The sequence below is a fragment of the Oreochromis niloticus genome, linkage group LG15 (assembly GCF_001858045.2).
Source record: "Oreochromis niloticus isolate F11D_XX linkage group LG15, O_niloticus_UMD_NMBU, whole genome shotgun sequence".
Lineage (NCBI taxonomy): Eukaryota > Metazoa > Chordata > Actinopteri > Cichliformes > Cichlidae > Oreochromis > Oreochromis niloticus.
The window spans coordinates 9368732-9396565 of NC_031980.2; the positions used below are offsets into that span (position 1 = coordinate 9368732).

A 27834-nucleotide genomic window follows, 5' to 3' on the forward strand; every position below is an offset into this window, starting at 1 on the left:
GAACTGCCAGATCATGGCAACCTGCCAAAAAGTATTCAGCCAATGGGTTCTTTTAAGGATACTGTCAATTGTGGAGAGGCTGATGCCATTTATAGCTCGACAATGATGATCATGCTCAGTCAGTGAGTGAGCAGAGTGTTTGTGACTTATACGCACAAGTATAAGCTCTTTAGTGGCACATAGGAATTCACAATCATTTCTAAAGGCAGAGGTCAAGGTTAGCTGCTTGATTTTATACAGTTTTGACTGAAAACACAACTGTAGCACTGTTTCTGTGAACCAGAGAAGACATGAAGTGTGGTTTCACCTCTAAAAACCAGGTCCCACTGAGATTTGAACTCAGATCACTGGATTCAAAGACCATGGAACCACTGCTCAAAAGAAGGCATGACTGCCAGATTGCGGCATTATGTCGACACCATACCAGACTGATATATATATATATGATTGATTGAGTGAGTGAGTGAGTGAGTGAGCTTGTCTCCACCTGCTGGGCGGCAGGAGTGTTTAGGGTGGAGGATGTAGTTGCAAGTTGAGGTGGTGCAGGACAAGCAGAGCAGCAGGTTTGTGAGTGTTTTTGACGTCAATTAAAAAGATAAATAAGGACTGATGAGGCTGCTGTGTGATGTAGAGACAGGTATAAGGGTGTGTATAAAGATTGGGTCTCGCTGTATTGCTCAGGCTGCGCTACAGCATCTATTCACAGGCGCGATCCCACTACTGAGCGACACGGGGGCTTTGACCTGCTCCGTCTCCGACCTGGGCCGGTGCACCCCTCCTTAGACGACCTGGTGGTCCCGGGCTCCCCCAGGATCACCATATCAATGCCGAACTTAGTGCGGACACCCGATCGACATAGCCTGCTGCAGCTCAGAGCTCCTGAGCTCAAACGATCCTCCAACCTCAGCCTCCCGGTAGCTTGGATTACAGGCACGCGCCACCGCACCCGGCGAGAAGCAGCTGCGTTCACAGAAAGTTTTACTTTCATTCATGTGAGCTCATCAGGTTAGTGCCCATCATCAACCAAGATGAAATGATGTAAAAACAAAAAACAAAACAAAACAAAAAAAACCCCTAATCATTTCAAAATGAGGAAGTCAGCACAGTAATAACAGGTTGTTGGTTTTTTGTTGTTGTTGTTGTTTTTTGACCAAGCAAAAACATGACATAGCCTTTTTAATAAGCCGAAGGACAGCGTATGTGTGTGTGTGTTTGTATATTATTGTTTTGTGTGTACACTGTCAGAAATACAATAAAAATATTGAAGGATTTTTACTCAGTGTTTACAATTTTCGCAAGTGTCTGATTGAATTGATGACAGCCTCTCATATTTTCATGCCATGACATTGGATGGGACCAATCCTTATTTTGGGATAATTGGAGTAAATACCAAAGATTGTTTCAACTTGCTGAAAGTTTTGACTTCACAAAATCAGGTTTTTAGCACATCAGTGTCAATGTGAGCACATTCAAAGATGCACACATTTAGTTGTGCAGCAGTAATCAGCTTCCTGTAGTGAATTTTATTAGAATTATGTAGAATGTTGTTACAGTGTACATCATTGGAAAATCCAGTAAAGTTCAGGGATGCACAACTGTCATAAGCAAGTTCTGAGAAACCTCGCGGTTAAACCAAATTTCAAGTGCATGTTGTCACAATATCAAGAAGAGCGAAGCTTCAATGTCAGAAGTGGGATTCAAACCCACGCCTCCAGAGGAGACTGCGACCTGAACGCAGCGCCTTAGACCGCTCGGCCATCCTGACGTAAACAAGTCAGCCTTGTGGAAGTTACAAACTGAGATACTTGGGTAGACACAAACGTTATAGTCCACATAATACATATAGCAGCTGTTGAGCCATGGAAACACATACTGGTGGCGCCCACTTTCTGTGCTGACTTTGAAGTCAGCTGTGCAGTTAGTGAGTCAGGGGAGTGTTTGTGACTTTTACGCACAAGCGCACCTCAGCACTCAGACACCCCACTCTGTAACTTTGTGTGGTGTACAACTGAATTTCAGACAGCTCACATAGTGATTGACAAGTGTTTGTAAAGGGAGCGGTCAAGGTTTGCTGCTTGATTTTATACACCTGTGACTGAAACACAATTATAGCACAGTTTTGGTGTGCCAGAGAAGACGCGCTAATGTTTCACATTCCAATCAGCGGAGAAAAACCTCAGGTCCCACCGAGATTTGAACTCGGATCGCTGGATTCAGAGTCCAGAGTGCTAACCATTCAAACACCATGGAACCCCGTGCGAGTGCGTGAACTGCCTGATCATGGCAACCTGCCAAAAAGTATTCAGCCAATGGGTTCTTTTAAGGATACTGTCAATTGTGGAGAGGCTGATGCCATTTATAGCTCGACAATGATGATCATGCTCAGTCAGTGAGTGAGCAGAGTGTTTGTGACTTATACGCACAAGTATAAGCTCTTTAGTGGCACATAGGAATTCACAATCATTTCTAAAGGCAGAGGTCAAGGTTAGCTGCTTGATTTTATACAGTTTTGACTGAAAACACAACTGTAGCACTGTTTCTGTGAACCAGAGAAGACATGAAGTGTGGTTTCACCTCTAAAACCAGGTCCCACTGAGATTTGAACTCAGATCACTGGATTCAAAGACCATGGAACCACTGCTCAAAAAGAAGGCATGACTGCCAGATTGCGGCATTATGTCGACACCATACCAGACTGATATATATATGATTGATTGATTGATTGATTGATTGATTGAGTGAGTGAGTGAGTTTGTCTCCACCTGCTGGGCGGCAGGAGTGTTTAGGGTGGAGGATGTAGTTGCAAGTTGAGGTGGTGCAGGACAAGCAGAGCAGCAGGTTTGTGAGTGTTTTTGACGTCAATTAAAAAGATAAATAAGGACTGATGAGGCTGCTGTGTGATGTAGAGACAGGTATAAGGGTGTGTATAAAGATTGGGTCTCGCTGTATTGCTCAGGCTGCGCTACAGCATCTATTCACAGGCGCGATCCCACTACTGAGCGACACGGGGGCTTTGACCTGCTCCGTCTCCGACCTGGGCCGGTGCACCCCTCCTTAGACGACCTGGTGGTCCCGGGCTCCCCAGGATCACCATATCAATGCCGAACTTAGTGCGGACACCCGATCGACATAGCCTGCTGCAGCTCAGAGCTCCTGAGCTCAAACGATCCTCCAACCTCAGCCTCCCGGTAGCTTGGATTACAGGCACGCGCCACCGCACCCGGCGAGAAGCAGCTGCGTTCACAGAAAGTTTTACTTTCATTCATGTGAGCTCATCAGGTTAGTGCCCATCATCAGCCAAGATGAAATGATGTAAAAAACAAAAAACAAAACAAAACAAAAAAACCCCTAATCATTTCAAAATGAGGAAGTCAGCACAGTAATAACAGGTTGTTGGTTTTTTGTTGTTGTTGTTGTTGTTTTTTGACCAAGCAAAAACATGACATAGGCTTTTTAATAAGCCGAAGGACAGCGTATGTGTGTGTGTGTTTGTATATTATTGTTTTGTGTGTACACTGTCAGAAATACAATAAAAATATTGAAGGATTTTTACTCAGTGTTTACAATTTTCGCAAGTGTCTGATTGAATTGATGACAGCCTCTCATATTTTCATGCCATGACATTGGATGGGACCAATCCTTATTTTGGGATAATTGGAGTAAATACCAAAGATTGTTTCAACTTGCTGAAAGTTTTGACTTCACAAAATCAGGTTTTTAGCACATCAGTGTCAATGTGAGCACATTCAAAGATGCACACATTTAGTTGTGCAGCAGTAATCAGCTTCCTGTAGTGAATTTATATAGAATTATGTAGAATGTTGTTACAGTGTACATCATTGGAAAATCCAGTAAAGTTCAGGGATGCACAACTGTCATAAGCAAGTTCTGAGAAACCTCGCGGTTAAACCAAATTTCAAGTGCATGTTGTCACAATATCAAGAAGAGCGAAGCTTCAATGTCAGAAGTGGGATTCGAACCCACGCCTCCAGAGGAGACTGCGACCTGAACGCAGCGCCTTAGACCGCTCGGCCATCCTGACGTAAACAAGTCAGCCTTGTGGAAGTTACAAACTGAGATACTTGGGTAGACACAAACGTTATAGTCCACATAACACATATAGCAGCTGTTGAGCCATGGAAACACATACTGGTGGCGCCCACTTTCTGTGCTGACTTTGAAGTCAGCTGTGCAGTTAGTGAGTCAGGGGAGTGTTTGTGACTTTTACGCACAAGCGCACCTCAGCACTCAGACACCCCACTCTGTAACTTTGTGTGGTGTACAACTGAATTTCAGACAGCTCACATAGTGATTGACAAGTGTTTGTAAAGGGAGCGGTCAAGGTTTGCTGCTTGATTTTATACACCTGTGACTGAAAACACAATTATAGCACAGTTTTGGTGTGCCAGAGAAGACGCGCTAATGTTTCACATTCCAATCAGCGGAGAAAAACCTCAGGTCCCACCGAGATTTGAACTCGGATCGCTGGATTCAGAGTCCAGAGTGCTAACCATTACACCATGGAACCCCCGTGCGAGTGCGTGAACTGCCTGATCATGGCAACCTGCCAAAAGTATTCAGCCAATGGGTTCTTTTAAGGATACTGTCAATTGTGGAGAGGCTGATGCCATTTATAGCTCGACAATGATGATCATGCTCAGTCAGTGAGTGAGCAGAGTGTTTGTGACTTATACGCACAAGTATAAGCTCTTTAGTGGCACATAGGAATTCACAATCATTTCTAAAGGCAGAGGTCAAGGTTAGCTGCTTGATTTTATACAGTTTTGACTGAAAACACAACTGTAGCACTGTTTCTGTGAACCAGAGAAGACATGAAGTGTGGTTTCACCTCTAAAAACCAGGTCCCACTGAGATTTGAACTCAGATCACTGGATTCAAAGACCATGGAACCACTGCTCAAAAAGAAGGCATGACTGCCAGATTGCGGCATTATGTCGACACCATACCAGACTGATATATATATGATTGATTGATTGATTGATTGAGTGAGTGAGTGAGTTTGTCTCCACCTGCTGGGCGGCAGGAGTGTTTAGGGTGGAGGATGTAGTTGCAAGTTGAGGTGGTGCAGGACAAGCAGAGCAGCAGGTTTGTGAGTGTTTTTGACGTCAATTAAAAAGATAAATAAGGACTGATGAGGCTGCTGTGTGATGTAGAGACAGGTATAAGGGTGTGTATAAAGATTGGGTCTCGCTGTATTGCTCAGGCTGCGCTACAGCATCTATTCACAGGCGCGATCCCACTACTGAGCGACACGGGGGCTTTGACCTGCTCCGTCTCCGACCTGGGCCGGTGCACCCCTCCTTAGACGACCTGGTGGTCCCGGGCTCCCCCAGGATCACCATATCAATGCCGAACTTAGTGCGGACACCCGATCGACATAGCCTGCTGCAGCTCAGAGCTCCTGAGCTCAAACGATCCTCCAACCTCAGCCTCCCGGTAGCTTGGATTACAGGCACGCGCCACCGCACCCGGCGAGAAGCAGCTGCGTTCACAGAAAGTTTTACTTTCATTCATGTGAGCTCATCAGGTTAGTGCCCATCATCAGCCAAGATGAAATGATGTAAAAAACAAAAACAAAACAAAACAAAAAAAACCCCTAATCATTTCAAAATGAGGAAGTCAGCACAGTAATAACAGGTTGTTGGTTTTTTGTTGTTGTTGTTGTTTTTTGACCAAGCAAAAACATGACATAGCCTTTTTAATAAGCCGAAGGACAGCGTATGTGTGTGTGTGTTTGTATATTATTGTTTTGTGTGTACACTGTCAGAAATACAATAAAAATATTGAAGGATTTTACTCAGTGTTTACAATTTTCGCAAGTGTCTGATTGAATTGATGACAGCCTCTCATATTTTCATGCCATGACATTGGATGGGACCAATCCTTATTTTGGGATAATTGGAGTAAATACCAAAGATTGTTTCAACTTGCTGAAAGTTTTGACTTCACAAAATCAGGTTTTTAGCACATCAGTGTCAATGTGAGCACATTCAAAGATGCACACATTTAGTTGTGCAGCAGTAATCAGCTTCCTGTAGTGAATTTTATTAGAATTATGTAGAATGTTGTTACAGTGTACATCATTGGAAAATCCAGTAAAGTTCAGGGATGCACAACTGTCATAAGCAAGTTCTGAGAAACCTCGCGGTTAAACCAAATTTCAAGTGCATGTTGTCACAATATCAAGAAGAGCGAAGCTTCAATGTCAGAAGTGGGATTCGAACCCACGCCTCCAGAGGAGACTGCGACCTGAACGCAGCGCCTTAGACCGCTCGGCCATCCTGACGTAAACAAGTCAGCCTTGTGGAAGTTACAAACTGAGATACTTGGGTAGACACAAACGTTATAGTCCACATAACACATATAGCAGCTGTTGAGCCATGGAAACACATACTGGTGGCGCCCACTTTCTGTGCTGACTTTGAAGTCAGCTGTGCAGTTAGTGAGTCAGGGGAGTGTTTGTGACTTTTACGCACAAGCGCACCTCAGCACTCAGACACCCCACTCTGTAACTTTGTGTGGTGTACAACTGAATTTCAGACAGCTCACATAGTGATTGACAAGTGTTTGTAAAGGGAGCGGTCAAGGTTTGCTGCTTGATTTTATACACCTGTGACTGAAAACACAATTATAGCACAGTTTTGGTGTGCCAGAGAAGACGCGCTAATGTTTCACATTCCAATCAGCGGAGAAAAACCTCAGGTCCCACCGAGATTTGAACTCGGATCGCTGGATTCAGAGTCCAGAGTGCTAACCATTACACCATGGAACCCCCGTGCGAGTGTGTGAACTGCCTGATCATGGCAACCTGCCAAAAAGTATTCAGCCAATGGGTTCTTTTAAGGATACTGTCAATTGTGGAGAGGCTGATGCCATTTATAGCTCGACAATGATGATCATGCTCAGTCAGTGAGTGAGCAGAGTGTTTGTGACTTATACGCACAAGTATAAGCTCTTTAGTGGCACATAGGAATTCACAATCATTTCTAAAGGCAGAGGTCAAGGTTAGCTGCTTGATTTTATACAGTTTTGACTGAAAACACAACTGTAGCACTGTTTCTGTGAACCAGAGAAGACATGAAGTGTGGTTTCACTCTAAAAACCAGGTCCCACTGAGATTTGAACTCAGATCACTGGATTCAAAGACCATGGAACCACTGCTCAAAAGAAGGCATGACTGCCAGATTGCGGCATTATGTCGACACCATACCAGACTGATATATATATGATTGATTGATGATTGATTGAGTGAGTGAGTGAGTTTGTCTCCACCTGCTGGGCGGCAGGAGTGTTTAGGGTGGAGGATGTAGTTGCAAGTTGAGGTGGTGCAGGACAAGCAGAGCAGCAGGTTTGTGAGTGTTTTTGACGTCAATTAAAAAGATAAATAAGGACTGATGAGGCTGCTGTGTGATGTAGTGACAGGTATAAGGGTGTGTATAAAGATTGGGTCTCGCTGTATTGCTCAGGCTGCGCTACAGCATCTATTCACAGGCGCGATCCCACTACTGAGCGACACGGGGGCTTTGACCTGCTCCGTCTCCGACCTGGGCCGGTGCACCCCTCCTTAGACGACCTGGTGGTCCCGGGCTCCCCCAGGATCACCATATCAATGCCGAACTTAGTGCGGACACCCGATCGACATAGCCTGCTGCAGCTCAGAGCTCCTGAGCTCAAACGATCCTCCAACCTCAGCCTCCCGGTAGCTTGGATTACAGGCACGCGCCACCGCACCCGGCGAGAAGCAGCTGCGTTCACAGAAAGTTTTACTTTCATTCATGTGAGCTCATCAGGTTAGTGCCATCATCAACCAAGATGAAATGATGTAAAAAAAAAAAAAGAAAAGAAAGAAAAAAAACAAAACAACAACAACTAATCATTTCAAAATGAGGAAGTCAGCACAGTAATAACAGGTTGTTGGTTTTTTGTTGTTGTTTTTCTTTTTGACCAAGCAAAAACATGACATAGCCTTTTTAATAAGCCGAAGGACAGCGTATGTGTGTGTGTGTTTGTATATTATTGTTTTGTGTGTACACTGTCAGAAATACAATAAAAATATTGAAGGATTTTACTCAGTGTTTACAATTTTCGCAAGTGTCTGATTGAATTGATGACAGCCTCTCATATTTTCATGCCATGACATTGGATGGGACCAATCCTTATTTTGGGATAACTGGAGTAAATACCAAAGATTGTTTCAACTTGCTGAAAGTTTTGACTTCACAAATCAGGTTTTTAGCACATCAGTGTCAATGTGAGCACATTCAAAGATGCACACATTTAGTTGTGCAGCAGTAATCAGCTTCCTGTAGTGAATTTTATTAGAATTATGTAGAATGTTGTTACAGTGTACATCATTCGAAAATCCAGTAAAGTTCAGGGATGAACGGTGCACAACTGTCATAAGCAAGTTCTGAGAAACCTCGCGGTTAAACCAAATTTCAAGTGTATGTTGTCACAATATCAAGAAGAACAAGGCTTCAATGTCAGAAGTGGGATTCGAACCCACGCCTCCAGAGGAGACTGCGACCTGAACGCAGCGCCTTAGACCGCTCGGCATCCTGACGTAAACAATCAGCCTTGTGGAAGTTACAAACTGAGATACTTGGGAAGACACAACGTTATACTCCACATAACACATATAGCAGCTGTTGAGCCATGGAAACACATACTGGTGGCGCCCACTTTCTGTGCTGACTTTGAAGTCAGCTGTGCAGTTAGTGAGTCAGGGGAGTGTTTGTGACTTTTACGCACAAGCGCACCTCAGCACTCAGACACCCCACTCTGTAACTTTGTGTGGTGTACAACTGAATTTCAGACAGCTCTTTAGTACCACATAGTGATTGGCAAGTGTTTGTAAAGGGAGCGGTCAAGGTTTGCTGCTTGATTTCATACACCTGTGACTGAACACACAATTATAGCACAGTTTTGGTGTGCCAGAGAAGACGCGCTAATGTTTCACATTCCAATCAGCGGAGAAAAACCTCAGGTCCCACCGAGATTTGAACTCGGATCGCTGGATTCAAAGACCATGGAACCACTGCTCAAAAAGAAGGCATGACTGCCAGATTGCGGCATTATGTCGACACCATACCAGACTGATATATATATATATGATTGAGTGAGTGAGTGAGTGAGTGAGTGAGTGAGTGAGCTTGTCTCACCTGCTGGGCGGCAGGAGTGTTTAGGGTGGAGGATGTAGTTGCAAGTTGAGGTGGTGCAGGACAAGCAGAGCAGCAGGTTTGTGAGTGTTTTTGACGTCAATTAAAAAGATAAATAAGGACTGATGAGGCTGCTGTGTGATGTAGAGACAGGTATAAGGGTGTGTATAAAGATTGGGTCTCGCTGTATTGCTCAGGCTGCGCTACAGCATCTATTCACAGGCGCGATCCCACTACTGAGCGACACGGGGGCTTTGACCTGCTCCGTCTCCGACCTGGGCCGGTGCACCCCTCCTTAGACGACCTGGTGGTCCCGGGCTCCCCCAGGATCACCATATCAATGCCGAACTTAGTGCGGACACCCGATCGACATAGCCTGCTGCAGCTCAGAGCTCCGGACTCAAACGATCCTCCAACCTCAGCCTCCGGTAGCTTGGATTACAGGCACGCGCCACCGCACCCGGCGAGAAGCAGCTACGTTCACAGAAAGTTTTACTTTCATTCATGTGAGCTCATCAGGTTAGTGCCCATCATCAACCAAGATGAAATGATGTAAAAAAAAAAAAAAAAAAGAAAAGAAAAAAACAAAACAACAACAACTAATCATTTCAAAATGAGGAAGTCAGCACAGTAATAACAGGTTGTTGGTTTTTTGTTGTTGTTTTTCTTTTTTGACCAAGCAAAAACATGACATAGCCTTTTTAATAAGCCGAAGGACAGCGTATGTGTGTGTGTGTTTGTATATTATTGTTTTGTGTGTACACTGTCAGAAATACAATAAAAATATTGAAGGATTTTTACTCAGTGTTTACAATTTTCGCAAGTGTCTGATTGAATTGATGACAGCCTCTCATATTTTCATGCCATGACATTGGATGGGACCAATCCTTATTTTGGGATAATTGGAGTAAATACCAAAGATTGTTTCAACTTGCTGAAAGTTTTGACTTCACAAAATCAGGTTTTTAGCACATCAGTGTCAATGTGAGCACATTCAAAGATGCACACATTTAGTTGTGCAGCAGTAATCAGCTTCCTGTAGTGAATTTTATTAGAATTATGTAGAATGTTGTTACAGTGTACATCATTCGAAAATCCAGTAAAGTTCAGGGATACGGTGCACAACTGTCATAAGCAAGTTCTGAGAAACCTCGCGGTTAAACCGAATTTCAAGTGCATGTTGTCACAATATCAAGAAGAGCGAAGCTTCAATGTCAGAAGTGGGATTCGAACCACGCCTCCAGAGGAGACTGCGACCTGAACGCAGCGCCTTAGACCGCTCGGCCATCCTGACGTAACAAGTCAGCCTTGTGGAAGTTACAAACTGAGATACTTGGGTAGACACAAACGTTATAGTCCACATAACACATATAGCAGCTGTTGAGCCATGGAAACACATACTGGTGGCGCCCACTTTCTGTGCTGACTTTGAAGTCAGCTGTGCAGTTAGTGAGTCAGGGGAGTGTTTGTGACTTTTACGCACAAGCGCACCTCAGCACTCAGACACCCCATCTGTAACTTTGTGTGGTGTACAACTGAATTTCAGACAGCTCACATAGTGATTGACAAGTGTTTGTAAAGGGAGCGGTCAAGGTTTGCTGCTTGATTTTATACACCTGTGACTGAAAACACAATTATAGCACAGTTTTGGTGTGCCAGAGAAGACGCGCTAATGTTTCACATTCCAATCAGCGGAGAAAACCTCAGGTCCCACCGAGATTTGAACTCGGATCGCTGGATTCAGAGTCCAGAGTGCTAACCATTACACCATGGAACCCCGTGCGAGTGCGTGAACTGCCTGATCATGGCAACCTGCCAAAAAGTATTCAGCCAATGGGTTCTTTTAAGGATACTGTCAATTGTGGAGAGGCTGATGCCATTTATAGCTCGAAATGATGATCATGCTCAGTCAGTGAGTGAGCAGAGTGTTTGTGACTTATACGCACAAGTATAAGCTCTTTAGTGGCACATAGGAATTCACAATCATTTCTAAAGGCAGAGGTCAAGGTTAGCTGCTTGATTTATACAGTTTTGACTGAAAACACAACTGTAGCACTGTTTCTGTGAACCAGAGAAGACATGAAGTGTGGTTTCACCTCTAAAAACCAGGTCCACTGAGATTTGAACTCAGATCACTGGATTCAAAGACCATGGAACCACTGCTCAAAAAGAAGGCATGACTGCCAGATTGCGGCATTATGTCGACACCATACCAGACTGATATATATATGATTGATTGATTGATTGATTGAGTGAGTGAGTGAGTTTGTCTCCACCTGCTGGGCGGCAGGAGTGTTTAGGGTGGAGGATGTAGTTGCAAGTTGAGGTGGTGCAGGACAAGCAGAGCAGCAGGTTTGTGAGTGTTTTTGACGTCAATTAAAAAGATAAATAAGGACTGATGAGGCTGCTGTGTGATGTAGAGACAGGTATAAGGGTGTGTATAAAGATTGGGTCTCGCTGTATTGCTCAGGCTGCGCTACAGCATCTATTCACAGGCGCGATCCCACTACTGAGCGACACGGGGCTTTGACCTGCTCCGTCTCCGACCTGGGCCGGTGCACCCCTCCTTAGACGACCTGGTGGTCCCGGGCTCCCCCAGGATCACCATATCAATGCCGAACTTAGTGCGGACACCCGATCGACATAGCCTGCTGCAGCTCAGAGCTCCGAGCTCAAACGATCCTCCAACCTCAGCTCCCGGTAGCTTGGATTACAGGCACGCGCCACCGCACCCGGCGAGAAGCAGCTACGTTCACAGAAAGTTTTACTTTCATTCATGTGAGCTCATCAGGTTAGTGCCCATCATCAACCAAGATGAAATGATGTAAAAAAAAAAAAAAAAAAGAAAAAAAACAAACAACAAAAACTAATCATTTCAAAATGAGGAAGTCAGCACAGTAATAACAGGTTGTTGGTTTTTTGTTGTTGTTTTGTTCTTTTTGACCAAGCAAAAACATGACATAGCCTTTTTAATAAGCCGAAGGACAGCGTATGTGTGTGTGTGTTTGTATATTATTGTTTTGTGTGTACACTGTCAGAAATACAATAAAAATATTGAAGGATTTTTACTCAGTGTTTACAATTTTCGCAAGTGTCGATTGAATTGATGACAGCCTCTCATATTTTCATGCCATGACATTGGATGGGACCAATCCTTATTTTGGGATAATGGAGTAAATACCAAAGATTGTTTCAACTTGCTGAAAGTTTTGACTTCACAAAATCAGGTTTTAGCACATCAGTGTCAATGTGAGCACATTCAAAGATGCACACATTTAGTTGTGCAGCAGTAATCAGCTTCCTGTAGTGAATTTTATTAGAATTATGTAGAATGTTGTTACAGTGTACATCATTCGAAATCCAGTAAAGTTCAGGGATGCACAACTGTCATAAGCAAGTTCTGAGAAACCTCGCGGTTAAACCAAATTTCAAGTGCATGTTGTCACAATATCAAGAAGAGCGAAGCTTCAATGTCAGAAGTGGGATTCGAACCCACGCCTCCAGAGAGACTGCGACCTGAACGCAGCGCCTTAGACCGCTCGGCCATCCTGACGTAAACAAGTCAGCCTTGTGGAAGTTACAACTGAGATACTTGGGTAGACACAACGTTATAGTCCACATAACACATATAGCAGCTGTTGAGCCATGGAAACACATACTGGTGGCGCCCACTTTCTGTGCTGACTTTGAGTCAGCTGTGCAGTTAGTGAGTCAGGGGAGTGTTTGTGACTTTACGCACAGCGCACCTCAGCACTCAGACACCCCACTCTGTAACTTTGTGTGGTGTACAACTGAATTTCAGACAGCTCACATAGTGATTGACAAGTGTTTGTAAAGGGAGCGGTCAAGGTTTGCTGCTTGATTTATACACCTGTGACTGAAACACAATTATAGCACAGTTTTGGTGTGCCAGAGAAGACGCGCTAATGTTTCACATTCCAATCAGCGGAGAAAAACCTCAGTCCACCGAGATTTGAACTCGGATCGCTGGATTCAGAGTCCAGAGTGCTAACCATTACACCATGGAACCCCGTGCGAGTGCGTGAACTGCCTGATCATGGCAACCTGCCAAAAAGTATTCAGCCAATGGTTCTTTTAAGGATACTGTCAATTGTGGAGAGGCTGATGCCATTTATAGCTCGACAATGATGATCATGCTCAGTCAGTGAGTGAGCAGAGTGTTTGTGACTTATACGCACAAGTATAAGCTCTTTAGTGGCCATAGGAATTCACAATCATTTCTAAAGGCAGAGGTCAAGGTTAGCTGCTTGATTTTATACAGTTTTGACTGAAAACCAACTGTAGCACTGTTTCTGTGAACCAGAGAAGACATGAAGTGTGGTTTCACCTCTAAAAACCAGGTCCACTGAGATTTGAACTCAGATCACTGGATTCAAAGACCATGGAACCACTGCTCAAAAGAAGGCATGACTGCCAGATTGCGGCATTATGTCGACACCATACCAGACTGATATATATATGATGATGATTGATTGAGTGATGAGTGAGGAGTGAGTGAGTGAGTTGTCTCCACCTGCTGGGCGGCAGGAGTGTTTAGGGTGGAGGATGTAGTTGCAAGTTGAGGTGGTGCAGGACAAGCAGAGCAGCAGGTTTGTGAGTGTTTTTGACGTCAATTAAAAAGATAAATAAGGACTGATGAGGCTGCTGTGTGATGTAGAGACAGGTATAGGGTGTGTATAAAGATTGGGTCTCGCTGTATTGCTCAGGCTGCGCTACAGCATCTATTCACAGGCGCGATCCACTACTGAGCGACACGGGGGCTTTGACCTGCTCCGTCTCCGACCTGGGCCGGTGCACCCTCTTAGACGACCTGGTGGTCCCGGGTCCCCAGGATCACCATATCAATGCCAACTTAGTGCGGACACCCGATCGACATAGCCTGCTGCAGCTCAGAGCTCCTGAGCTCAAACGATCCTCCAACCTCAGCCTCCGGTAGCTTGGATTACAGGCACGCGCCACCGCACCCGGCGAGAAGCAGCTGCGTTCACAGAAAGTTTTACTTTCATTCATGTGAGCTCATCAGGTTAGTGCCATCATCAACCAAGATGAAATGATGTAAAAAAAAAAAACAAAGAAAAAAAAAAACAAAACCCCTAATCATTTCAAAATGAGGAAGTCAGCACAGTAATAACAGGTTGTTGGTTTTTTGTGTTGTTTTTTTTTTTTGACCAAGCAAAAACATGACATAGCCTTTTTAATAAGCCGAAGGACAGCGTATGTGTGTGTGTGTTTGTATATTATTGTTTTGTGTGTACACTGTCAGAAATACAATAAAATATTGAAGGATTTTTACTCAGTGTTTACAATTTTCGCAAGTGTCTGATTGAATTGATGACAGCCTCTCATATTTTCATGCATGACATTGGATGGGACCAATCCTTATTTTGGGATAACTGGAGTAAATACCAAAGATTGTTTCAACTTGCTGAAAGTTTTGACTTCACAAATCAGGTTTTTAGCACATCAGTGTCAATGTGAGCACATTCAAAGATGCACACATTTAGTTGTGCAGCAGTAATCAGCTTCCTGTAGTGAATTTTATTAGAATTATGTAGAATGTTGTTACAGTGTACATCATTCGAAAATCCAGTAAAGTTCAGGGTGAACGGTGCACAACTGTCATAAGCAAGTTCTGAGAAACCTCGCGGTTAAACCAAATTTCAAGTGAATGTTGTCACAATATCAAGAAGAACAAGGCTTCAATGTCAGAAGTGGGATTCGAACCCACGCCTCCAGAGGAGACTGCGACCTGAACGCAGCGCCTTAGACCGCTCGGCCATCCTGACGTAAACATCAGCCTTGTGGAAGTTACAAACTGAGATACTTGGGAACACAAACGTTATACTCCACATAACACATATAGCAGCTGTTGAGCCATGGAAACACATACTGGTGGCGCCCACTTTCTGTGCTGACTTTGAAGTCAGCTGTGCAGTTAGTGAGTCAGGGGAGTGTTTGTGACTTTACGCACAAGCGCACCTCAGCACTCAGACACCCCACTCTGTAACTTTGTGTGGTGTACACTGAATTTCAGACAGCTCACAAGTGATTGCAAGTGTTTGGAGCGGTCAAGGTTTGCTGCTTGATTTCATACACCTGTGACTGAACACACAATTATAGCACAGTTTTGGTGTGCCAGAGAAGACGCGCTAATGTTTCACATTCCACTTTCTGTGCTGACTTTTGAAGTCAGCTGTGCAGTTAGTGAGTCAGGGGAGTGTTTGTGACTTTTACGCACAAGCGCACCTCAGCATCAGACACCCACTCTGTAACTTTGTGTGGTGTACAACTGAATTTCAGACAGCTCTTTAGTACCACATAGTGATTGGCAAGTGTTTGTAAAGGGAGCGGTCAGGTTTGCTGTTGATTTCATACACTGTGACTGAACACACAATTATAGCACAGTTTTTGTGCCAGAGACGCGCTAATGTTTCACATTCCAATCAGCGGAGAAAACCTCAGGTCCCACCGAGATTTGAACTCAGATCACTGGATTCAAAGACCATGGAACCACTGCTCAAAAGAAGGCATGACTGCCAGATTGCGGCATTATGTCGACACCATACCAGACTGATATATTGATTGATGATTGAGTTGAGTGAGTGAGTGAGTGAGTTGTCTCCACCTGCTGGGCGGCAGGAGTGTTTAGGGTGGAGGATGTAGTTGCAAGTTGAGGTGGTGCAGGACAAGCAGAGCAGCAGGTTTGTGAGTGTTTTTGACGTCAATTAAAAAGATAAATAAGGACTGATGAGGCTGCTGTGTGATGTAGAGACAGGTATAAGGGTGTGTATAAAGATTAACCTCAGCCTCCCGTAGCTTGGATTACAGGCACGCGCCACCGCACCCGGCGAGAAGCAGCTGCGTTCACAGAAAGTTTTACTTTCATTCATGTGAGCTCATCAGGTTAGTGCCCATCATCAACCAAGATGAAATGATGTAAAAAAAAAAAAAAAGAAAAGAAAAAAACAAAACAACAACAACTAATCATTTCAAATGAGGAAGTCAGCACAGTAATAACAGGTTGTTGGTTTTTGTTGTTGTTTTTCTTTTTTGACCAAGCAAAAACATGAATAGCCTTTTAATAAGCCGAAGGACAGCGTATGTGTGTGTGTGTTTGTATATTATTGTTTTGTGTGTACACTGTCAGAAATACAATAAAAATATTGAAGGATTTTTACTCAGTGTTTACAATTTTCGCAAGTGTCTGATTGAATTGATGACAGCCTCTCATATTTTCATGCCATGACATTGGATGGGACCAATCCTTATTTGGGATAACTGGAGTAAATACAAGATTGTTTCAACTTGCTGAAGTTTTGACTTCACAAAATCAGGTTTTTAGCACATAGTGTCATGTGAGCACATTCAAAGATGCACACATTTAGTTGTGCAGCAGTAATCAGCTTCCTGTAGTGAATTTTATTAGAATTATGTAGAATGTTGTTACAGTGTACATCATTCGAAATCCAGTAAAGTTCAGGGATGAACGGTGCACAACTGTCATAAGCAAGTTCTGAGAAACTCGCGTTAAACCGAATTTCAAGTGCATGTTGTCACAATATCAGAAGAGCGAAGCTTCAATGTCAGAAGTGGGATTCGAACCCACGCTCCAGAGGAGACTGCGACCTGAACGCAGGCCTTAGACCGCTCGGCCATCCTGACGTAAGCAAGTCAGCCTTGTGGAAGTTACAAACTGAGATACTTGGGTAGACACAAACGTTATAGTGCACATAACACATATAGCAGCTGTTGAGCCATGGAAACACATACTGGTAGCGCCCACTTTCTGTGCTGACTTTGAAGTCAGCTGTGCAGTTAGTGAGTCAGGGGAGTGTTTGTGACTTTTACGCACAAGCGCACCTCAGCACTCAGACACCCCACTCTGTAACTTTGTGTGGTGTACAACTGAATTTCAGACAGCTCACATAGTGATTGACAAGTGTTTGTAAAGGGAGCGGTCAAGGTTTGCTGCTTGATTTTATACACCTGTGACTGAAAACACAATTATAGCACAGTTTTGGTGTGCCAGAGAAGACGCGCTAATGTTTCACATTCCAATCAGCGGAGAAAAACCTCAGGTCCCACCGAGATTTGAACTCGGATCGCTGGATTCAGAGTCCAGAGTGCTAACCATTACACCATGGAACCCCGTGCGAGTGCGTGAACTGCCTGATCATGGCAACCTGCCAAAAAGTATTCAGCCAATGGGTTCTTTTAAGGATACTGTCAATTGTGGAGAGGCTGATGCCATTTATAGCTCGAAATGATGATCATGCTCAGTCAGTGAGTGAGCAGAGTGTTTGTGACTTTACGCACAAGTATAAGCTCTTTAGTGGCACATAGGAATTCACAATCATTTCTAAAGGTCAAGGTTAGCTGCTTGATTTTATACAGTTTTGACTGAAAACACAACTGTAGCACTGTTTCTGTGAACCAGAGAAGACATGAAGTGTGGTTTCACCTCTAAAAACCAGGTCCCACTGAGATTTGAACTCAGATCACTGGATTCAAAGACCATGGAACCACTGCTCAAAAAGAAGGCATGACTGCCAGATTGCGGCATTATGTCGACACCATACCAGACTGATATATATATGATTGATTGATGATTGATTGACCTGTGAGTGAGTGAGTTTGTCTCCACCTGCTGGGCGGCAGGAGTGTTTAGGGTGGAGGATGTAGTTGCAAGTTGAGGTGGTGCAGGACAAGCAGAGCAGCAGGTTTGTGAGTGTTTTTGACGTCAATTAAAAAGATAAATAAGGACTGATGAGGCTGCTGTGTGATGTAGAGACAGGTATAAGGGTGTGTATAAAGATTGGGTCTCGCTGTATTGCTCAGGCTGCGCTACAGCATCTATTCACAGGCGCGATCCCACTACTGAGCGACACGGGGGCTTTGACCTGCTCCGTCTCCGACCTGGGCCGGTGCACCCCTCCTTAGACGACCTGGTGGTCCCGGGCTCCCCCAGGATCACCATATCAATGCCGAACTTAGTGCGGACACCCGATCGACATAGCCTGCTGCAGCTCAGAGCTCCGAGCTCAAACGATCCTCCAACCTCAGCCTCCGGTAGCTTGGATTACAGGCACGCGCCACCGCACCCGGCGAGAAGCAGCTGCGTTCACAGAAAGTTTTACTTTCATTCATGTGAGCTCATCAGGTTAGTGCCCATCATCAACCAAGATGAAATGATGTAAAAAAAAAAAAAAAAAGAAAAGAAAAAAACAAAACAACAACAACTAATCATTTCAAAATGAGGAAGTCAGCACAGTAATAACAGGTTGTTGGTTTTTTGTTGTTGTTTTTTTTTTGACCAAGCAAAAACATGACATAGCCTTTTACGCACAAGCGCACCTCAGCACTCAGACACCCCACTCTGTAACTTTGTGTGGTGTACAACTGAATTTCAGACCAGCTCACATAGTGATTGACAAGTGTTTGTAAAGGGAGCGGTCAAGGTTTGCTGCTGATTTTATACACCTGTGACTGAAAACACAATTATAGCACAGTTTTGGTGTGCCAGAGAAGACGCGCTAATGTTTCACATTCCAATCAGCGGAGAAAAACCTCAGGTCCCACCGAGATTTGAACTCGGATCGCTGGATTCAGAGTCCAGAGTGCTAACCATTACACCATGGAACCCCGTGCGAGTGCGTGAACTGCCTGATCATGGCAACCTGCCAAAAAGTATTCAGCCAATGGGTTCTTTTAAGGATACTGTCAATTGTGGAGAGGCTGATGCCATTTATAGCTCGACAATGATGATCATGCTCAGTCAGTGAGTGAGCAGAGTGTTTGTGACTTATACGCACAAGTATAAGCTCTTTAGTGGCACATAGGATTCACAATCATTTCTAAAGGCAGAGGTCAAGGTTAGCTGCTTGATTTTATACAGTTTTGACTGAAAACACAACTGTAGCACTGTTTCTGTGAACCAGAGAAGACATGAAGTGTGGTTTCACCTCTAAAAACCAGGTCCCACTGAGATTTGAACTCAGATCACTGGATTCAAAGACCATGGAACCACTGCTCAAAAAGAAGGCATGACTGCCAGATTGCGGCATTATGTCGACACCATACCAGACTGATATATATATGATTGATTGATTGATTGATTGAGTGAGTGAGTGAGTTTGTCTCCACCTGCTGGGCGGCAGGAGTGTTTAGGGTGGAGGATGTAGTTGCAAGTTGAGGTGGTGCAGGACAAGCAGAGCAGCAGGTTTGTGAGTGTTTTTGACGTCAATTAAAAAGATAAATAAGGACTGATGAGGCTGCTGTGTGATGTAGAGACAGGTATAAGGGTGTGTATAAAGATTGGGTCTCGCTGTATTGCTCAGGCTGCGCTACAGCATCTATTCACAGGCGCATCCCACTACTGAGCGACACGGGGGCTTTGACCTGCTCCGTCTCCGACCTGGGCCGGTGCACCCTCCTTAGACGACCTGGTGGTCCCGGGCTCCCCCAGGATCACCATATCAATGCCGAACTTAGTGCGGACACCCGATCGACATAGCCTGCTGCAGCTCAGAGCTCCTGAGCTCAAACGATCCTCCAACCTCAGCCTCCCGGTAGCTTGGATTACAGGCACGCGCCACCGCACCCGGCGAGAAGCAGCTGCGTTCACAGAAAGTTTTACTTTCATTCATGTGAGCTCATCAGGTTAGTGCCCATCATCAGCCAAGATGAAATGATGTAAAAAACAAAAAACAAAACAAAACAAAAAAAACCCTAATCATTTCAAAATGAGGAAGTCAGCACAGTAATAAGGTTGTTGTTTTTTGTTGTTGTTGTTGTTGTTTTTTGACCAAGCAAAAACATGACATAGCCTTTTTAATAAGCCGAAGGACAGCGTATGTGTGTGTGTGTTTGTATATTATTGTTTTGTGTGTACACTGTCAGAAATACAATAAAAATATTGAAGGATTTTACTCAGTGTTTACAATTTTCGCAAGTGTCTGATTGAATTGATGACAGCCTCTCATATTTTCATGCCATGACATTGGATGGGACCAATCCTTATTTTGGGATAACTGGAGTAAATACCAAAGATTGTTTCAACTTGCTGAAAGTTTTGACTTCACAAAATCAGGTTTTTAGCACATCAGTGTCAATGTGAGCACATTCAAAGATGCACACATTTAGTTGTGCAGCAGTAATCAGCTTCCTGTAGTGAATTTTATTAGAATTATGTAGAATGTTGTTACAGTGTACATCATTCGAAAATCCAGTAAAGTTCAGGATGCACAACTGTCATAAGCAAGTTCTGAGAAACCTCGCGGTTAAACCAAATTTCAAGTGCATGTTGTCACAATATCAAGAAGAGCGAAGCTTCAATGTCAGAAGTGGGATTCGAACCCACGCCTCCAGAGGAGACTGCGACCTGAACGCAGCGCCTTAGACCGCTCGGCCATCCTGACGTAAACAAGTCAGCCTTGTGGAAGTTACAAACTGAGATACTTGGGTAGACACAAACGTTATAGTCCACATAACACATATAGCAGCTGTTGAGCCATGGAAACACATACTGGTGGCGCCCACTTTCTGTGCTGACTTTGAAGTCAGCTGTGCAGTTAGTGAGTCAGGGGAGTGTTTGTGACTTTTACGCACAAGCGCACCTCAGCACTCAGACACCCCACTCTGTAACTTTGTGTGGTGTACAACTGAATTTCAGACAGCTCACATAGTGATTGACAAGTGTTTGTAAAGGGAGCGGTCAAGGTTTGCTGCTTGATTTTATACACCTGTGACTGAAAACACAATTATAGCACAGTTTTGGTGTGCCAGAGAAGACGCGCTAATGTTTCACATTCCAATCAGCGGAGAAAAACCTCAGGTCCCACCGAGATTTGAACTCGGATCGCTGGATTCAGAGTCCAGAGTGCTAACCATTACACCATGGAACCCCCGTGCGAGTGCGTGAACTGCCTGATCATGGCAACCTGCCAAAAAGTATTCAGCCAATGGGTTCTTTTAAGGATACTGTCAATTGTGGAGAGGCTGATGCCATTTATAGCTCGACAATGATGATCATGCTCAGTCAGTGAGTGAGCAGAGTGTTTGTGACTTATACGCACAAGTATAAGCTCTTTAGTGGCACATAGGAATTCACAATCATTTCTAAAGGCAGAGGTCAAGGTTAGCTGCTTGATTTATACAGTTTTGACTGAAAACACAACTGTAGCACTGTTTCTGTGAACCAGAGAAGACATGAAGTGTGGTTTCACCTCTAAAAACCAGGTCCCACTGAGATTTGAACTCAGATCACTGGATTCAAAGACCATGGAACCACTGCTCAAAAAGAAGGCATGACTGCCAGATTGCGGCATTATGTCGACACCATACCAGACTGATATATATATGATTGATTGATTGATTGATTGATTGAGTGAGTGAGTGAGTGAGTGAGTGAGTTTGTCTCCACCTGCTGGGCGGCAGGAGTGTTTAGGGTGGAGGATGTAGTTGCAAGTTGAGGTGGTGCAGGACAAGCAGAGCAGCAGGTTTGTGAGTGTTTTTGACGTCAATTAAAAAGATAAATAAGGACTGATGAGGCTGCTGTGTGATGTAGAGACAGGTATAAGGGTGTGTATAAAGATTGGGTCTCGCTGTATTGCTCAGGCTGCGCTACAGCATCTATTCACAGGCGCGATCCACTACTGAGCGACACGGGGGCTTTGACCTGCTCCGTCTCCGACCTGGGCCGGTGCACCCCTCCTTAGACGACCTGGTGGCCCCGGGCTCCCCCAGGATCACCATATCAATGCCGAACTTAGTGCGGACACCCGATCGACATAGCCTGCTGCAGCTCAGAGCTCCTGAGCTCAAACGATCCTCCAACCTCAGCCTCCCGGTAGCTTGGATTACAGGCACGCGCCACCGCACCCGGCGAGAAGCAGCTGCGTTCACAGAAAGTTTTACTTTCATTCATGTGAGCTCATCAGGTTAGTGCCCATCATCAGCCAAGATGAAATGATGTAAAAAACAAAAAACAAAACAAAACAAAAAAACCCCTAATCATTTCAAAATGAGGAAGTCAGCACAGTAATAACAGGTTGTTGGTTTTTTGTTGTTGTTGTTGTTGTTTTTTGACCAAGCAAAAACATGACATAGCCTTTTTAATAAGCCGAAGGACAGCGTATGTGTGTGTGTGTTTGTATATTATTGTTTTGTGTGTACACTGTCAGAAATACAATAAAATATTGAAGGATTTTTACTCAGTGTTTACAATTTTCGCAAGTGTCTGATTGAATCGATGACAGCCTCTCATATTTTCATGCCATGACATTGGATGGGACCAATCCTTATTTTGGGATAACTGGAGTAAATACCAAAGATTGTTTCAACTTGCTGAAAGTTTTGACTTCACAAAATCAGGTTTTTAGCACATCAGTGTCAATGTGAGCACATTCAAAGATGCACACATTTAGTTGTGCAGCAGTAATCAGCTTCCTGTAGTGAATTTTATTAGAATTATGTAGAATGTTGTTACAGTGTACATCATTCGAAAATCCAGTAAAGTTCAGGGATGCACAACTGTCATAAGCAAGTTCTGAGAAACCTCGCGGTTAAACCAAATTTCAAGTGCATGTTGTCACAATATCAAGAAGAGCGAAGCTTCAATGTCAGAAGTGGGATTCGAACCCACGCCTCCAGAGGAGACTGCGACCTGAACGCAGCGCCTTAGACCGCTCGGCCATCCTGACGTAAACAAGTCAGCCTTGTGGAAGTTACAAACTGAGATACTTGGGTAGACACAAACGTTATAGTCCACATAACACATATAGCAGCTGTTGAGCCATGGAAACACATACTGGTGGCGCCCACTTTCTGTGCTGACTTTGAAGTCAGCTGTGCAGTTAGTGAGTCAGGGGAGTGTTTGTGACTTTTACGCACAAGCGCACCTCAGCACTCAGACACCCCACTCTGTAACTTTGTGTGGTGTACAACTGAATTTCAGACAGCTCACATAGTGATTGACAAGTGTTTGTAAAGGAGCGGTCAAGGTTTGCTGCTTGATTTTATACACCTGTGACTGAAACACATTATAGCACAGTTTTGGTGTGCCAGAGAAGACGCGCTATGTTCACATTCCAATCACGGAGAACCTAAGATTTGAACTCGGAGTCGGCTGGATTCAGAGTCCAGAGTGCTAACCATTACACCATGGAACCCCCGTGCGAGTGCGTGAACTGCCTGATCATGGCAACCTAACCTGCCAAACAGTATTCAGCCAATGGGTTCTTTTAAGGATACTGTCAATTGTGGAGAGGCTGATGCATTTATAGCTCGAAAATGATGATCATGCTCAGTCAGTGAGTGAGCAGAGTGTTTGTGACTTATACGCACAAGTATAAGCTCTTTAGTAGCACATAGGAATTCACAATCATTTCTAAAGGCAGAGGTCAAGGTTAGCTGCTTGATTTTATACAGTTTTGACTGAAAACACAACTGTAGCACTGTTTCTGTGAACCAGAGAAGACATGAAGTGTGGTTTCACCTCTAAAAACCAGGTCCCACTGAGATTTGAACTATGTGCACAAAAACAAAAACACCATTACTTCTTATAACCGTGCTGAATTCCTTCTTTTGAAATGATCTGGTTTTTGTTTTTGTTTTTTACAGGATTACATCTTGGCTGAAGATGGGCACTATCCTGATGATGTCACTTGACTGATAGTTAAAACCTCTTTCAGTGAGGTTGCATCTTGCCTGGTGTGGTGGCGCGTTCCTGTAATCTAAGTTGCCGGGAGGCTGAGGTTGGACGTTTGTTTGAGCTCAGGAGCTCTGAGCTACAGCAGGCTATGCTGATCAGGTGTCTGCACTTCCAACTTACTTTAGAAGACATAAATATTATACTTCACAAAACATATAGCTGCTGTTCAGCCATGGAAATCAATACCATGAAGGTCATGGCGCCCTGTTTTGGTGCTGACTTTGAAGTCAGAAGAGGTTTGGAGCTGTGCAGTTAGTGAGTCAACATAGTGATTGACAAGTGTTTGTAAAGGGAGCGGTCAAGGTTTGCTGCTTGATTTTATACACCTGTGACTGAAAACACAATTATAGCACAGTTTCTGTGAACCAGAGAAGATATGAAGTGTGGTTTCACCTCTAAAAACCAGGTCTCACTGAGATTTGAACTCAGATCACTGGATTCAAAGACCATGGAACCACTGCTCAAAAAGAAGGTATGACTGCCAGATTGCGGCATTATGTCAACACCGTACCAGACTGATATATATATATTGTTTTATATACTGTTGATTATAAGATAAAAAATCTACTAAAAAATATAGAAATTATCCCAGTAAAATGCAACACAGTCCCTTCCCTGGCAATCTTTCACTATCATTTCTTTGAGTGTTGATACACCAGGAACGGACAAGGACTGGTTTTGCTGTGTTCTAGTAAAGTCTCTCAGTTGTAAATGTCTGTAGAACTGGCTGCGGGCTATGTCATGCTTGACAACAATTTTATCAAAGGGCAACAAGTGTTTATTATCCGGATTATAAAGATCTCCTATTTTTTGTATAACCCCTTTTCACCCCATATTTCAAATCCCCCTTCACCTTCTCCTGGGGATACTGGTCGTTTCCCCATATCGGATTGAATACTGAGAGTGAATCAACTTCATTGAGGTGAGTCTTAACTTGATGCCACATCCCCAATCATTTTTTTGACCATGGATTCTTGGTGTTTCTTTTAACCCTTCCCCCAGCAGACAATCTATAATACTCTTAAAACATGCTTTGAATGAAAGAATCAGTGAAAAAATGGCACTTCCAGATGATTTGAAACCAAAACATGAAACATAAGCTGGTACCCACAGTAAAGATTAAATGTAAAAGCAGAATTTAAACATAACTTCTATACGAGTACAGCAAGTGCTGTAGGTAGATTTAACATGTGACTCCAGCACAGGTGCACAAGTGATTTGAGACTGCGCATAACATCTTCATTCAGTAAACTGGCTGAAGGAAGTGGGATTTGAACGCACAATTCCAGGAGAGACTGCAGCCTAAACACAGCACCTGTGGTCGCTTGGCCATCCTGTGTCTTTTTTGAAGTCTGATCAGGTTAGTATGCTTGTTACTTTGACAATGTTTGTAATTGTCATATTTGTCGCTCCAATTTTCAACAGTTTCTATAATTCCATTTACATGTTTATATGACCATTTTTAACTGATGTGGGGCATGATATGAACAATTAAGACTACATAGGCGGCTGTTTGGAATAATTAAAGTTACAAAACTGTATAGCAGGGGGTGTCAAGATGCCCGGGCGGGCTATGGTGCTGCATTCAAGTCACAGTCACCATTCTGGGTGTGGCTTATTATCCCACTTTTGACTCTTGAATGAAACAGCTGATTTGCACAGTAGTTGAAAAAAAAAAAATAGAGCTCTTAGTTGTGCAGCTGTCATCTCTGCATTCTTGGGGGAGTTGCAATTATTTAGACTGTTATCGCAGCTGATGTGCAGAAGAAAGAAAACATTTACTTTACCCCAAAATCCTGACTCATGCCTGTACTGAAGTCACGCAGTAACTGTGTAAATGTCTAAATGTGCAGACTTGTCCGCTGTGGACAGTTCACTTATAAAAAAAAATTACCTTTTTACATGACAGTCAAAGCTGTGATCATAAGATGCAAATATTAAACCCAAAGGTTACCTGAATGAATTTCCTAGTTTGAGTTTGTCTCCACCTGCTGGGCATTAGAAGTGTTTAGGATGGAGGATGTATTTGCAGCTGTCCTGCAGGTGGAGGTGGTGCAGGACAAGCAGAGCAGCAGGTTTGTGAGCGTGTTTAACGTTAATTAAAAAGACAAAGACGGGCTGATGAGGATGCTGTGTGATGTAGTGACAGCTATAAGGGTGTGTATAAAGATTGGGTCTCGCTGTATTGCTCAGGCTGCGCTACAGCGTCTGATCACAGGTGTGATCCCACTACTGAGCGACACGGGGGCTTTGACCTGCTCCGTCTCCGACCTGGGCCGGTGCACCCCTCCTTAGACGACCTGGTGGTCCCGGGCTCCCCAGGATCACCATATCAATGCCGAACTTAGTGCGGACACCCGATCGACATAGCCTGCTGCAGCTCAGAGCTCCTGAGCTCAAACGATCCTCCAACCTCAGCCTCCCGGTAGCTTGGATTACAGGCACGCGCCACCGCACCCGGCGAGAAGCAGCTGCGTTCACAGAAAGTTTTACTTTCATTCATGTGCGCTCATCAGGTTAGTGCCCATCATCAACCAAGATGAAATGATGTAAAAACAAAACAAAAACAAAAACAAAAAAACAACAACAACTAATCATTTCAAAATGAGGAAGTCAGCACAGTAATAACAGGTTGTTGGTTTTTTGTTGTTGTTGTTTTGTTTTTTTTGACCAAGCAAAAACATGACATAGCCTTTTTAATAAGCCGAAGGACAGCGTATGTGTGTGTGTGTTTGTGTATTATTGTTTTGTGTGTACACTGTCAGAAATACAATAAAAATATTGAAGGATTTTTACTCAGTGTTTACAATTTTCGCAAGTGTCTGATTGAATCGATGACAGCCTCTCATATTTTCATGCCATGACATTGGATGGGACCAATCCTTATTTTGGGATAATTGGAGTAAATAACAAAGATTGTTTCAACTTGCTGAAAGTTTTGACTTCACAAAATCAGGTTTTTAGCACATCAGTGTCAATGTGAGCACATTCAAAGATGCACACATTTAGTTGTGCAGCAGTAATCAGCTTCCTGTAGTGAATTTTATTAGAATTATGTAGAATTTTGTTACAGTGTACATCATTGGAAAATCCAGTAAAGTTCAGGGATGAACGGTGCACAACTGTCATAAGCAAGTTCTGACAAACCTCGTGGTTAAACCAAATTTCAAGTGTATGTTGTCACAATATCAAGAAGAGCAAAGCTTCAATGTCAGAAGTGGGATTCGAACCCACGCCTCCAGAGGAGACTGCGACCTGACCGCTCGGCCATCCTGACGTAAACAAGGCAGCCTTGTGGAAGTTACAAACTGAGATACTTGGGAAGACACAAACGTTATACTGCACATAACACATATAGCAGCTGTTGAGCCATGGAAACACATACTGGTGGCGCCCACTTTCTGTGCTGACTTTGAAGTCAGCTGTGCAGTTAGTGAGTCAGGGAGTGTTTGTGACTTTTACGCACAAGCGCACCTCAGCACTCAGACACCCCACTCTGTAACTTTGCGTGGTGTACAACTGAATTTCAGACAGCTCACATAGTGATTGACAAGTGTTTGTAAAGGGAGCGGTCAAGGTGTGCTGCTTGATTTCATACACCTGTGACTGAAAACACAATTATAGCACAGTTTTGGTGTGCCAGAGAAGACGCGCTAATGTTTCACATTCCAATCAGCGGAGAAAAACCTCAGGTCCCACCGAGATTTGAACTCGGATCGCCGGATTCAGAGTCCAGAGTGCTAACTATTACACCATGGAACCCCCGTGCGAGTGCGTGAACTGCCTGATCATGGCAACATGCCAAAAAGTATTCAGCCAATGGGTTCTTTTAAGGATACTGTCAATTGTGGAGAGGCTGATGCCATTTATAGCTCGAAAATGATGATCATGCTCAGTCAGTGAGTGAGCAGAGTGTTTGTGACT

The 27834-nt window shown here is 43.9% G+C and overlaps 19 non-coding genes across 19 annotated transcripts; all 19 read right to left on the reverse strand.

The window, feature by feature from the left end:
• Window positions 1–1682: 1682 nt before the first annotated feature.
• Window positions 1683–1765, reverse strand: trnal-cag (transfer RNA leucine (anticodon CAG)). Its single transcript has one exon. It is a non-coding gene; the product is annotated as a tRNA-Leu (tRNA).
• A 413-nt stretch (window positions 1766–2178) lies between these two features.
• trnaq-cug (transfer RNA glutamine (anticodon CUG)) lies at window positions 2179–2253 on the reverse strand. The gene has a single exon. It is a non-coding gene; the product is annotated as a tRNA-Gln (tRNA).
• Window positions 2254–3959: 1706 nt separating this feature from the next.
• trnal-cag (transfer RNA leucine (anticodon CAG)) lies at window positions 3960–4042 on the reverse strand. The gene has a single exon. It is a non-coding gene; the product is annotated as a tRNA-Leu (tRNA).
• A 414-nt stretch (window positions 4043–4456) lies between these two features.
• On the reverse strand, window positions 4457–4528 carry trnaq-cug (transfer RNA glutamine (anticodon CUG)). Its single transcript has one exon. It is a non-coding gene; the product is annotated as a tRNA-Gln (tRNA).
• Window positions 4529–6224: 1696 nt separating this feature from the next.
• On the reverse strand, window positions 6225–6307 carry trnal-cag (transfer RNA leucine (anticodon CAG)). Its single transcript has one exon. It is a non-coding gene; the product is annotated as a tRNA-Leu (tRNA).
• A 414-nt stretch (window positions 6308–6721) lies between these two features.
• On the reverse strand, window positions 6722–6793 carry trnaq-cug (transfer RNA glutamine (anticodon CUG)). Its single transcript has one exon. It is a non-coding gene; the product is annotated as a tRNA-Gln (tRNA).
• Window positions 6794–8502: 1709 nt separating this feature from the next.
• Window positions 8503–8584, reverse strand: trnal-cag (transfer RNA leucine (anticodon CAG)). Its single transcript has one exon. It is a non-coding gene; the product is annotated as a tRNA-Leu (tRNA).
• A 1807-nt stretch (window positions 8585–10391) lies between these two features.
• trnal-cag (transfer RNA leucine (anticodon CAG)) lies at window positions 10392–10473 on the reverse strand. The gene has a single exon. It is a non-coding gene; the product is annotated as a tRNA-Leu (tRNA).
• Window positions 10474–10884: 411 nt separating this feature from the next.
• trnaq-cug (transfer RNA glutamine (anticodon CUG)) lies at window positions 10885–10956 on the reverse strand. The gene has a single exon. It is a non-coding gene; the product is annotated as a tRNA-Gln (tRNA).
• Window positions 10957–12650: 1694 nt separating this feature from the next.
• trnal-cag (transfer RNA leucine (anticodon CAG)) lies at window positions 12651–12732 on the reverse strand. Its single transcript has one exon. It is a non-coding gene; the product is annotated as a tRNA-Leu (tRNA).
• A 405-nt stretch (window positions 12733–13137) lies between these two features.
• Window positions 13138–13209, reverse strand: trnaq-cug (transfer RNA glutamine (anticodon CUG)). The gene has a single exon. It is a non-coding gene; the product is annotated as a tRNA-Gln (tRNA).
• A 1694-nt stretch (window positions 13210–14903) lies between these two features.
• trnal-cag (transfer RNA leucine (anticodon CAG)) lies at window positions 14904–14986 on the reverse strand. The gene has a single exon. It is a non-coding gene; the product is annotated as a tRNA-Leu (tRNA).
• A 1795-nt stretch (window positions 14987–16781) lies between these two features.
• Window positions 16782–16862, reverse strand: trnal-cag (transfer RNA leucine (anticodon CAG)). The gene has a single exon. It is a non-coding gene; the product is annotated as a tRNA-Leu (tRNA).
• Window positions 16863–17276: 414 nt separating this feature from the next.
• trnaq-cug (transfer RNA glutamine (anticodon CUG)) lies at window positions 17277–17348 on the reverse strand. The gene has a single exon. It is a non-coding gene; the product is annotated as a tRNA-Gln (tRNA).
• A 1422-nt stretch (window positions 17349–18770) lies between these two features.
• trnaq-cug (transfer RNA glutamine (anticodon CUG)) lies at window positions 18771–18842 on the reverse strand. The gene has a single exon. It is a non-coding gene; the product is annotated as a tRNA-Gln (tRNA).
• Window positions 18843–20534: 1692 nt separating this feature from the next.
• Window positions 20535–20617, reverse strand: trnal-cag (transfer RNA leucine (anticodon CAG)). The gene has a single exon. It is a non-coding gene; the product is annotated as a tRNA-Leu (tRNA).
• Window positions 20618–21031: 414 nt separating this feature from the next.
• On the reverse strand, window positions 21032–21103 carry trnaq-cug (transfer RNA glutamine (anticodon CUG)). Its single transcript has one exon. It is a non-coding gene; the product is annotated as a tRNA-Gln (tRNA).
• Window positions 21104–22817: 1714 nt separating this feature from the next.
• On the reverse strand, window positions 22818–22900 carry trnal-cag (transfer RNA leucine (anticodon CAG)). Its single transcript has one exon. It is a non-coding gene; the product is annotated as a tRNA-Leu (tRNA).
• A 4700-nt stretch (window positions 22901–27600) lies between these two features.
• trnaq-cug (transfer RNA glutamine (anticodon CUG)) lies at window positions 27601–27672 on the reverse strand. Its single transcript has one exon. It is a non-coding gene; the product is annotated as a tRNA-Gln (tRNA).
• Between the last annotated feature and the right edge of the window lie 162 nt (window positions 27673–27834).